At 53.7% G+C, this 12,313-nt stretch overlaps 1 protein-coding gene and 1 pseudogene across 1 annotated transcript in view; both read left to right on the top strand.

Annotated features, from left to right (window-relative positions):
* JAKMIP3 (Janus kinase and microtubule interacting protein 3) overlaps nucleotides 1–12,313 on the top strand; it is a 92,266-nt gene that overhangs the window by 31,241 nt on the left and 48,712 nt on the right. The gene's annotated exons all lie outside the window — the stretch shown is intronic.
* On the top strand, nucleotides 4,496–5,022 carry LOC112411362 (nucleolar protein 56 pseudogene; annotated as a pseudogene).

Raw genomic sequence — 12,313 nt, 5'->3', positions numbered from 1 at the left:
TGCAACTCACAGCCCTGGGAGCTGGCCGCTAGCTTGTGAAGGCATCTCAGTGGTGATGAGACCCTTCCCCTCTGGGCAGGGGGACCACGTGTCTCTCAGGCAGATACACGGCAGGCCGTGCCCCGGTCCTGCGCGAAACAGCATACCTGATGTTGATTCATCAGTAGTAAGACATTTCTTTTAGAACAGATAGACCCTCAGCCAGACCTTGGTTGAACTTCAGGAGATGTAGGAAGAGTGTCTTCAGGAAGGAGGACAAAGGAGGCTGCTTTGGTCCATCATTCTGTCTGTCTGTCTGCTCACTCACTCACTCTATCTATCCATCTCTCATCTATCTATCTATCCTTCCTATCTATCTATCTATCACTTATTTAGATTAGCTGTTTTCCATTCATCTCGGCCACGCATGTGAGCAGAAACGACCCTGTATGTCAGCAGTCCCCAGGGCTGTGTCTATGAGTGAGGCTCTGCCCTGTCTGGGTCATTCCAGTCCTGGTCTCAAGCCAGGACGCAGGCTCAGAGGCTGGGTCCCATCCTCAGCCAAGGCTTCCTGCGGGGTCCCGAGCTGAGCGGCAACCCCAGACCGAGCCACTCTTCTCAACTGGGCCCAGGCATTAACACGCTTGTGGAAACACACCCCAGATACCACACTTTGAGCCCTGCGTCTCGGTTCAGTGGCTGGCAGGTTTCAGAGCCAAAGAAGCTGTACGTGAGTACAAAGATGGGAAAAATGAAAGTGTTTCATTTAAACCCTTTCTGTATTTGAGGCAATGAGTGCAGTGAGCCAGTGCGGTGAGAACCAGATGGCACTGTGCCAGTGGGAGGTGACGTCCCCCAGCCCGAGTTTCCGGGTGAGCCGGACTTGGGGGGCAAATGCGAGGTTCAGGCCGTGAGGTGCAGCAAGAGGCTCCGGGGTGCCTTCTGTCTCGCCGGCTGCCCCCGAGGCCCACCAGGCCCTCCAGGAGTGGACGTCATTCACCAGTGTGCCCCTGCCCTCTCCAAGGCCAGTTCTCCCATCCGTCGTGTGCACTCCCGGTGCCAGGAGGGATTCTGCAGAGGCTTCCCGAGAACCTCCTTTGCTTCCTTGCAGCCCTGACACCCCTTGCGGGGACCTGGCCTTCGCCTCGTGTGCAGCCCGTCCTGGGCTTTCAGAAACTCCTGGGACCCTTTCTGAGACTGTCCAGGATCAGCCCCCAGGGCGGTATGAGAACGTGAGGCACCGGGCAGGCCCCGAGCGCCTGGATCCTGGGCCTTTTGTGCAGCACCTGGGATGCACAAAGGCCCGTTGGTTTGGTTGTGCAGTGGTGGGGACAGTGGTCTGCGAGCAGCAGGATGTGCACCCACTGTGCGCACTTAGAGGGCTTTCCGAGGGGGAGTGTGGGCCGCCCGCAGCTCCCTCTTCATCTCCCCCCGCCCCCCACCGGCTCTGCAAAGCCAGGCAGACCCTCCCCTCCCCAGGTGGACAGCTCTTGGGCACCAAACACAGGGAGAAAGGAAAGCTTTAACCAAAGTACTGAGACCACCAGCCCCCTCCAGCTTACTCAGAGATGCGTTTCTAATACAACTTTACTTCTTACATTTAATAATTTATCAGAATTTGTAATGGTGCCATTTGAACCAGTTATACAGCCATAATAATTGCAATGATAACTCAACCTGAAAGATAAGTTTGTATAACCTCAGTGCTGAAGGTCACAGTAAAAAAATCTAAATTTCCATTTATATGCGTTTTCTTGTGCTGTAAAGATGTGATAGGGTGATCAATGAAAGTCCTTCAATCAAAAAAAGGTATCCCATTGGGGGCCATATATAACCTTACTCTGTGTGTTTGGTAGAATTTCAAAAAGAAGAGGAATAATGTAAAGATTCTACTAAAGAAGAGGTTGTTGACATATTTTTTAAATCGATGACAGTAGGTTTCCAATCACTGTTCTGGTTTAGACAACTTTCATTGCTCTCTTTCAAGTTCACGAGCCCTTTCTTCTGCGATATATAATTCTGATGTTAACACCGTCCAGCGTATTTCTCATCTCAGACACGGTGTTTTATCTCCGTGTTATTGACTTGGATCCTTCAGAATTTACTCCATGTCTCTTCTTCACCTGCTGCTGTTTCCTCTACCTTCTGGAGCTGTGGTTTTATCAATACTGGCTGTTTTAACATCCTGGTCGTACTGATCCTCACATCTGCCTCACGTCTGCATTTCTTTCTATTAGTTGTTTTTTTTCCCCCTGTCATTAGGTCTTATTTCCCTACTTGTTTGCATGCCTGGTCATTTTTGATTGAATGCCGGACATTGTGATTTTATATTGTTGGGGCTGAATTCTTTGTGTTCCTTTAAATATCTGAGCATTGTTCTGGGGCGCAGGTGAGCCACTTGGGAAGAGTTTGTTGCTTTTGAGGCTTTCCTTTCAGCCTTTCTGAGTCAGAAACGGAGCAGCCTTCAGCCTCGGCTAATGTGGCTCACTCTTGAGGTCACCCTTCGGGGTCTGTCTCCGCTGCCTCAGGATCACGAGCCTTGAGGGGAATCTACCAGGCCATGCTGTGCCATGTGTTGTGGGGAGAGCAGGCCTGGACCAGGCGCTCCTTGGGGGACATGCTCCCTCTGAACCCCAGTTTCCTCATCTGAAGAACCAGGTTTTGGCTGGTGATCCTGAGAGTCTTTCCTGGAAATCTGGTGGTTACACGTCTCCATTTTTATTTTATTTTTTTAATTTTATTTTATTTTTAAAATTTATTTTATTTATTTATTATTTTTGGCTGTGTTGGGTCCTCGTTGCTGCGCACAGGCTTTCTCTAGTTGCGGTGAGCGGGGGCTACTCTTTGTTGCAGTGCGCGGGCTTCTCATTGTGGTGGTTTCTCTTGTTGCGGAGCACAGGCTCTAGGTGCGTGGGCTCAGTACTTGTGGCTCGCGGGCTCTAGAGCACAAGCTCAGTAGTTGTGGCACATGGGCTCAGTAGTTGTGGCACATGGGCTCAGTAGTTGTGGCACACGGGCTTCAGTAGTTGTGGCACACGGGCTCAGTAGTTGTGGCTCGCGGGCTCTAGAGCACAGGCTCAGTAGTTGTGGCGCACGGGCTTAGTTGCTCCGCAGCATGTGGGATCTTCCCGGACCAGGGCTCAAACCCGTGTCCCCTGCACTGGCAGGCGGATTCTTAACCACTGCGCCACCAGGGAAGCCCACATGTCTCCATTTTTAAATGTGATTGGGCAGGTGATGGGTTTGGTAGAAGCAAAGCTGTGTATAAACCCGGTTCTGTTGTTTTCAAAACAAAACTCTTGCGCTGCCACCTGGAAGATATGTACAGCGCTCAGTGGTTCACTTTATAAAGTCATAGCTGCTGCCAGTTCTTGTGTCTCAGGAGGGACATCCAGGGGTTAATGTCAGGTAAGCCTTCCTCCCTGGACCGAATTAAAGCACCTTATACAGCACGTGTTTTCCCCCAAGAGCCGTTCACTCAAGTGCGGGGGTGATGACCCTTTCCTCAAACAGGTGGGTGGTTTCTACAATCACTTAATGTCATGTCTGTCTTTGATCCTGAGACTTGAGCTGGAAAATTTCAAATCGTGCTTGTGATTTAAATTATAACTGAAATAGTCGTAAATACAAGTCCAAGATTTCCTTCTTTGCTCACAAAGTTGTGGCAGGCCTTCTGCCTCCAGGAAGACGGAGCAGACATGCTTCTCCTGTTCCTCCTGTCAAGACAAGAAAAACTCTGCACATTGGGTCTAAAACAAACATAAGGAGACTATGAAAGGGGGCATGAAGGAGGCATCCAGCTAGGGTCCTCGAGACCCAAGAAGATACAGCATGGAGAGCTCCCTGGGTTTCCTTGGCCTCGTACATTCCGGCATTGGGAGTTGGAGAGGCCAAGTCAGACATACCAACAGGCACAGACAGAAACAGCCCCAAGAAAAGCCTGCTCTCTCTGGCCAAAGGGCCAGCAGCAGAACAGCCGAGAACAGCCTAGCAGCAGACGTCTTACTGAAGAGGATGTACAGATGGCGGATGAGAACATGAAAAGACGTCACCGGTAGTGGTTAGGGCAATGCCTGTGAAAACCACCGTAAGACATAAATCGTACCAATGTTTTCTTAGGTCAGTCTCCCAAGGCAGTAGAAATAAAAACAAAAATAAGCAAATGGGACCTGATCAAACTCACAAACTTGTGCACGGGAAGGGAAACCATAAGCAAAAGGAAAAGACAACCTATGGAATGGGAGAAAATGTTTGCAAATGACGCGAGCGGCAAGGGCTTAGTTTCCAGAATATACAAACGGCACGTACAACGCAACAGCAAAAGAACAAACAACCCAATCGGGAAACGGGCAAAACGCATCTCCCCATACCTGGCAAACAAATGCAGTATTGCCGCACGAATTGACTGCTCTCTGAGGCACCTACCAGTGTATTTGGGGAGAAGCTTCGAGAGCAAGTTGAGGAGCGGCCGTCCTTCTATGAGACTGGAGAGATTCCACGAAAGAATCTAGATGTCATGAAGGAGGCAATGGTTCAGGCAGAGGAAGCGGCTGCCGAGATTACTAGGAAGCTGGAGAAATAGGAGAAGAAACGCTTGAAGAAGGAGAAGAAAAGGCTGGCTGCGATGGCGGCGTCTTCAGAGAACAGCAGTAGGACCCCGGAGGAATGTGAGGGGACAATGAAAGACCCAAAAGGAAGCAAAAGCAAAAGCCCCAGGAAGCACCTCAGGAGAATGGAATGGAAGACCCATCCGTCTCCTCCAAACCCAAAAAAGAAAAATCTTTTTCCAAGGAGGAGTTGGTTAGTAGTGATCCTGAAGAGACAGCTGGCAGTGGAAGTCTCACCAAGAGGAAGAAATCTTCCCCTAAAGAGGAACCAGAGAGGGACCCTGAAGAGTCAGGACACAAGAGGGTCCCCGAGAAAAAGAGGAAATTCTCTTCCAAGGAGGAGCCCCTCAGCAGTGAACCCGAGGAGGCTGCTGCCAGCAAGAACCACAGCTCCAGGACAAAGAAAAAAGCTCTGGAAGCCCCTCCAGGAAGATGAGATGGACACTTCCCTAGTGGGGCACAACTTGCAGGGATATTTCCCAACCCATCCCCTATAGCCCAATAAAAATAAAAACAAAAACAACAACAAAAAAACAATGGGCAAAAGACCTGAATAGACATTCCTCCAAAGAAGACATACAGGTGGCCAACAGGCACATGAAAAGATGCTCAATGCCGCTAATTATTAGAGAAATGCAGATCAAAACTACAATGAGGTGCCACCTCATGCGGGTCAGAATGGCCATAATTAAAACGTCTACAAGTGACAAATGCTGGAGAGGGTGTGCAGAAGAAAGGAACCCTCCTACGCTGTTGGTAAGAATGTAAATTAGTGTAGCCACTATGGAAAATAGTACGGAGGTTCCTCAGAAAACTAAAAGCAGAACTACCATATGATCCAGCAGTCCCACTCCTGGGCATATATCCGGACAAAACTACAATTCAAAAAGATACCTGCACCTCTGTGTTCATAGCAGCACTCTTCACAATAGCCAAGACATGGAAACAAGCTAAATGTCCATCGACAGAGGAATGGATAAAGAAGATGGGGTACATATATATAATGGAATACTACTCAGCCATAAAAAAAGAATGAAAGAATGCCATTTGCAGCAACATGGATGCAACTAGAGATTATCATACTAAGTGAAGTAAGTCGGAAAGAGAAAGACGAATACCATGTGACATCACTTATGTGTGGAATCTAAAATATGACAGAAGTGAACCTATCTACAAAACACAAACAGACTCACAGACATAGAAAACAGATCTGTGGTTGCCAAGAGGGAAGTGGGTGGGGGAGGGATGGATTGGGAGTTAGGGATTAGCAGATGCAAACTCTTATATATAGAATGGATAAACAGAAAAGTCCTACTATATAGCACAGGGAACTATATTCAATATCTTTGGATAAACCATAATGAAAAAGAATATAAAAAAGGAATGTATATATATATATGTATAACTGAGTCACTTTGCTGTACAGCAGAAACTAACACAACATTGTAAATCAACTATACCTCATTAAAACAATAAAACCACAACGAGATACCACCTATCGGAATGGCTAGAATCAAAAATAGCAACACCAAATGCTGGCGAGGATGCAGACAGACCAGATCCCTCACACGCTGGGGGCAGGAGTGTCAGATGGTGCGGCCCCTCTGGAAAGCAGTTTGCAGTTTCTTAAGTGACTAAACATTCAACTGTGTACGATCCAGCAGCTGTACTTCTAGGCATTTGTATCAGAGAAATGAAGACTTATGTTCACACAACAGTCTGCCCATGAATGTTTATGGCAGCCTTGTCCGTAATAACCCAAAACTGGAAGCAGCCCAGGTGTCCTTCAGTGGGTGAGTGGATAACGTGACCACACTACGAGTGCTACGTACACAGCAGTAAACACGAATGAACATGAACTCGACACACACAACTTGGATGGATCTCCAGAATTACGCTGAGTGAAAAAAGGTGATTCCAAAAGGTCACATACTATACGATTTCGTTTCTATAACATTCTTGAAATGACAAAATTATAGAAATGGAGAGCAGATTTGTGGTTGCCAGGGGCTAAGGAGGGGATAAAGGTTGGGTTTAAAAGGCAACAGGAGGGATCCTCGTGGAGAGAGCGTGTTCCGTAACCTGACATTTCCAAAATCAGTGTCCTGGTCATGATTCTTAGTTTCTCAAGATGCTTCCGTGGTGGGAACTGCACTGAGGGTACATGGGATCTCTCTGTATTAGTTCATATGGCTGCATCTGAATCTACAATCATCTCGAAGTTTATTTAAGAATAAGTCGTGGCACCTCTAGGAAAGTTCAGTGTTTTAACGCATTCACGGGTGAGTCAAAACTGCAGCCTTGAATCACACACATCTCCTTCCAACAAAAAGGGAAATGCATTGGATTCAGTCCTGTAAACTAGAAATGATGACTCACCATCAACTTTATAGATAAAAATACGAGTGTGTTGAGGTCACGGCAAAGATCTTGCGGCTGAACCACGGGCCTTGTGAGAAGAACCGGCATCTTCTCCACTGGAGGATCTTATCGTCTGTTGTGATGGTCACCGTGGTGGGAGCACAGATGTCCCACAGGCCCTGTAGAAGCACATACCCCGCCCCCCCCGGCCAATGCATCCAGTAGGATGCATGTCAGGTGGGTCGGCCATCTCACCAGGCACGGATGGCCGCCCGCCTGGAGCCCCGTTTGGCTCTTCCTCTCCTATGGCCTGTCTTCACAGTAACCTCCTGCCACGTGAGGAACGCTTGGGCTGAGGAGGGGACTCCTTACCCAGACGCTTCTCTCCCGGAGCTGGATTTCCTACACCTGATGATCAAGAACAGGGTCTCTGCCCACCACATGGACTCCTGAGCACTTCCTCCTCCTGGAGAGCCTGGACCATGCTTTTGGGGGCTTGAGAATCACTTTCTAAAATATCTCTGGGAGGTCGTGTGCCTGGTAGCAGGACAGAGTGGGCAGGGAAAGGGGACCACCCTGGTCCGTTCAGCCCTAACTTCCCGGCCAGGTGGGCCATGCCTGGTTCCTAGCGTTCTTCACAGCAGTTCCCACCAGAACCCGGAGAGAGGGTATTGGAAAGTTTCCTTTCCTTCCCTTCGTCCTTTTATCAAACACCACCACCCTATTTTCTGCAAACTCCATTTCCAGTCAGGGTTTGTGCAAGATCAACACGCATTTGACTTCTTGGAGAATGTTGCAGTTAAAAATAACGGTTATAACCCAAACCCTCAATAATTCTAATCTCTCTTAGGAGATACATTAAAAACACCGTGCGTGTTTCTAAGGGTTGCTGTCGGTTTAGCACGAGACGAGCCCTTTCTTCACACGTCTGATTTGATTAGCAACAAAAGTCTTGCTGTTACAAGCGAAGGGCATTGCGGCAGAAGCCCACCAATCCCTGACGATTTCCGGGCCGTGTCTAGTAGGACACATGTCATTCCTGGGAGGAAATGAAGCCAGTCAGATGCTCCTTCCTGTGAATTTGCAGAAAGCCGTCCCCAAACTGGGATGTGTCTGAAGTCGGTGCAGGAAGGCGAGTTGTTTCCAAACGCAGCACTGGGCGCACGCTGTGCGGGCTGTGACACCCAGACTTCCAGGTCAGAGAAGCACACCCGGAGCAACCCTCAGCTGCCCCCGGGCCTGCCGCCGGGCTCGGCCGTTTTTCTCCTCCTTGTACCCTCGGACGGGATGCCTCTGCCTAGGGGACCCAGTGGCCTGACTTGAAGGTTTGCCAGAAAAGTCCCTTTGATGGGGTGCTGTGCGCGGCCGCCTCTCTGGGCCTTTTGCTGAGCCGAGAAAACCCTGTGCTGGGCAGTCGTGTCCTCCTTGGGGTCAGAGCAGGACGGCAGAGGCCTCCTTGCTGGGTGGGGGACGAGAGGGGCTGCTGCCCTGTTTGCTCAGAGCTGTTCCGACCTCAGGACGAGAGATAGCGCGTGGGTAGCGGCTCAGGGTGCAGGAACTTGGGCACTCGACCGAAGGCTGACGTGACTCGGCTCCCCGGGTCGTGTCCCGCAGGCACAGGCACTATGGCTGGTGTGGCTGCACTGGGGCTGCTCCGGGCCCTGGTCCCCACGAAGCTTCACGCTGTAGCCTCATGCACGCCCCTCGGACTCCTGACCTCTGCCTCTGGCCCCTAGAAAAGTCGATTCAGCCTCAGCCTCTTTGCCCCGATAGCCCTTTGGAGGACTGTCTCCCGTCCTTCATCTGCGGGAAGGCCCCAGGATGCTCAGGGGTCCGCTGTTCCCAGGGTCGGCGATGGGAGGGCCAGGGGTGGAGGCCCTCCGGGCTTCTTGGCTGGGCAGCCCTCTGCCGCCGCCTGCGCCTGCACCACCCCGCAGCCCCCGGAGCCCGTGCTACTCCCCAGCCCCACCTCCTTGAGGCCGGGCCCTGCTGGGGGCTTCCCCGCCTGCCCCATGCTCTCCCTGTTCCGCCCAAGCAAAACTCCTCTTTCTGGAGGTCTCCAGGCGTGGGTCAGAGTCTTTGATCAACACTTACATCCAGCCTTGCATGACCAGTTGACTTCCCTCTCTGGGGGATGTTGATGTTTTCCAAGAAAAATGAATTTTAATGGAAAAGGGGTCTCTTCAGGGCTCCTCTGGGGCCCACGGCTGGCCTGTCCCAGGGAGTAAAATGTGTCCACTCTGAGGCACAGACCCTCGCCAGCCCTGCCGCCAGGCTCGCAGTGAGGTGAGGGTCCTGCCTGGGGAGGAAGGCGCCTGGAACCCACACCCCAGCCCGGTCTGAGCGCCCCACAGCCTACACCCAGTGTGTCCGCCCCGCTGCCACTGGGGCCTGGACCTGTGCCCCCTCCTCCGGCCATTGGTCCCGTGGCCTGTACTTTGGAGGTCCCTGTGGGATGCGACAGGTGCCTCTGGCCCTCCCGCACCTTGGATTTCTGTGGAATTGACAAGATCAGAAGCATCAGGTACATCCTTTCTTCTCCGTAGATAAACCGCTTAACCCAGAAAGAGCCCATGTAAATACGACCAGCTCTGCAAGGTCAAAACCCCGTTATGACCCTGGCCGCTCACCCATCGCTGGGGCGTCACCCTGGCTGCGGTCTGCCTGTTGGCGGTTTCCTTCTACCCGCACGTCGGGGGCGGCGCACCAGCCCGGAGTCTCCACGTGGAGAAACGCTGGATGGAGGCCGGCAGGATGGGTGGGGGCCAGGCATACGGACCGGCTTCCCGTGGCGACTGTTGCATGGTACAGACATGCTCGTGGACCGCGAGCTTTGTCTCCTCTCTCAACCCTCCCAACACAAAATGACTTATTCAGAGAGATCAGAACAGACCTCTTCTGCTTGTTTTATTACCTCCTTGGAGACCCCGAGACAGAGGCGGACAGACTGCACTATGGATCCGATAATTTAACAACTTCTGACCAAAGCGCGGCAAACGCGGTTGGTCTGGGTCTCAAGTGGGAGCTGGGTTGGTGCAGGGGGCATGAGAGGACTTGGTGAAATCCCCCACCCCCTCTCCTGCACCCCTGGGCTTCCCATGTAGGCACACGACACTCGTATTTGGGAGAGTCTGATTCAACGGCAAAGATTTAAGGCACCCGGCACCGCGATGCAGACTCCGATTACGGGAGCAGACTGACTTGAGGGTGCTTAAGTGAGTATCAGGCGGGCTGCAGCCTGGTCACCGCCCCACGCATGGCCGGTCGGACATCGCCCCTCCCCTTCCCACCAGCACCGCAGCTCCCAACCTTGAACTGAGCGGGCGGGAGGCCTGAGGCCTGAGGCCGGACCCTGAGTCTGGGGGCGGTTCCACATCTGAGGTTCAGACAGCGTGGCTCCACGTGGAGGGGACGGCTCCAGCCCACCCGAGACCTGGTGGTAGGGCTGGCACAGCACTGCTCCGATCCCTCCAGAGGGCAGTGACGCTTCCTGGCAGGAGTGCCCACCCGACGGCCAGAGCATACAGGAGAGCCCGAGGCCTTCCGTGCGCTGGGCCCCGAGGCCACAGAGGGCTCCATGGACGTTCGGGAGTGGCCACCCGGAGCTGTCAGAGCTGGGGCGGCGTGTGCAGGGCTGGCTGCGGCTCAGGGGTGGGGCTGCCTGGCGGGAAAGGAGAGCAGGTGCTGGGAGGGTGGGTCCTAGCGTGGGCGCCCCATCATGGGAGGTGGCCGAGAGGAAGGGGGGCAGGCAGTGGAGCCCCTGCGGATGTGTCTGCGTTTAGCAAGCTGCTCGTTTCCCCAAGGGAGGGACGGGCACGCCCCCCCCATCCCCACCCTGACCACCCAGCATCCAGTCTCCGTGCAGGCGGCCCCGCCTGCTGCAACCTGTGACCACCATCCCTGCAGGATCCATGCTCGGCCCTTGGCCCGTCAGCTGCTGTGAGGGCCCCACCCTGGGTGGGCAGCTTGGGCTTCGCGGGCGGGCCCGAGGGTCTCAGCCAGGGAGGGAGAGCCCTTGGCAGAGAGCGGTGGGGCTGAGCCCTGGTGAATGCAGCCCCCGTGCGGATCCAGGCCCACGCTGGGCAGCCAGGGTGGTCACAAGGGCCCTGTCCAGTGGGTGCCCGTGGTGTCCTCCTCAGACGGCCCCGCCGCAGCCCCTCAGGCCTGTGCTCGCACTGGCTAATCACGGGCCTCCTCGGACGAGAGCACAGCCCTGGCACGAGCCAGCTGAAGCCCCCGGCATCCCCGAGGTGGAGGGCTTCGCAGTGCTGGCCGAGACCTCACCACTCCCAAGGCCTCTGTGTCCCCTCCGTCCGCCCTTTCTTTCTCCCGGGGTGGCAGGAAGGACATGGAAGCATGTGTTACGTATGTAGCATCCATGAGACTGTGCTTTGTGGGTGTGGGTGTGTGTGTGGCGAAGCCACAGGGTGCAGAGAAGCACGTAACAGGGACCAGGGGACCCCGAAGCTGCCCGGGCACACGCGGCCTCCATGTCACGGGAGCCCCATCTCCCTCTAATGTGGGCAGTGGTGCCCATGGGGAAGTATGGTGGCTCCATCTACCAAAGTGCTGACTCTCCAAAGGCTCAAAGTGGATGCGTTCAGTACACATAAGATGCGGGGGAGAGGGGGAGACCCCCGTGCTGCTCCCCAGGAGTCGCCCTGAAAAGTGCTCCCGGAGGACGAGCATGGCCCAGGCAGAAGGAGGGGCCCTGGACGCCCTGCCTCGGGTGTGGGTGAGTGGGACCCCTCACGTGCTCCCAGTGGGCTCTGGGGAGATTTACTTTGTCCACACTCATTTCCATAAATAACGAGGTCAAGACACTTATCGAATTTGTGCCTAAATGGATGTTGGAGAAAACCGTGAACTTGCCTTTAGGGAGATGCCAGGCTGGGGCTGAAGATCCATTACTGCGTCGAAAGCTCTTGGTGCTGGGAGGCCAGGGCCAGGGTGGAGGCCGCTCAGCCCCTGGGGGTCTGAGCCAGCCAGAGCCCTCGGGAGGAAATAAAGGTGGACTGTGTTCTGGACCAGCCCGAGGCTGGGTGGGCGGGGCAGGGGTCTGGCTGGGGGCGGGGCGCGGAGGGCCCCTCTGCTGCCATCCAGTGGGGCGCCCCACCTCCGGCGTCTCCCTCAGTATTACCCGGCCCTTGGTTACCTGTTAGATGGCTGGTGATGCTGCCCCTCTATCCAGGAACGGCCTGCAGAGTTTCATTTAAAAACAAGACCATTTTCAGAAGACATCGGGGAAATAGTTGGGGAGGAGCTCAGCCAGTGAATCGCACAGGCGTTGGGAGTTCACTGCGATGGCAGGACACGGGGAGGCGGGAGGGTAGGGCCGGGGGGCTGGGTCCTGGCACAGTTGCTGG

This window comes from Neophocaena asiaeorientalis, unplaced genomic scaffold, assembly GCF_003031525.2.
Source record: "Neophocaena asiaeorientalis asiaeorientalis breed wild unplaced genomic scaffold, Neophocaena_asiaeorientalis_V1.1 scaffold356, whole genome shotgun sequence".
Lineage (NCBI taxonomy): Eukaryota > Metazoa > Chordata > Mammalia > Artiodactyla > Phocoenidae > Neophocaena > Neophocaena asiaeorientalis.
Note: the sequence above shows the minus strand (reverse complement) of the source record. Positions and strands in the feature narration are given on the sequence as shown.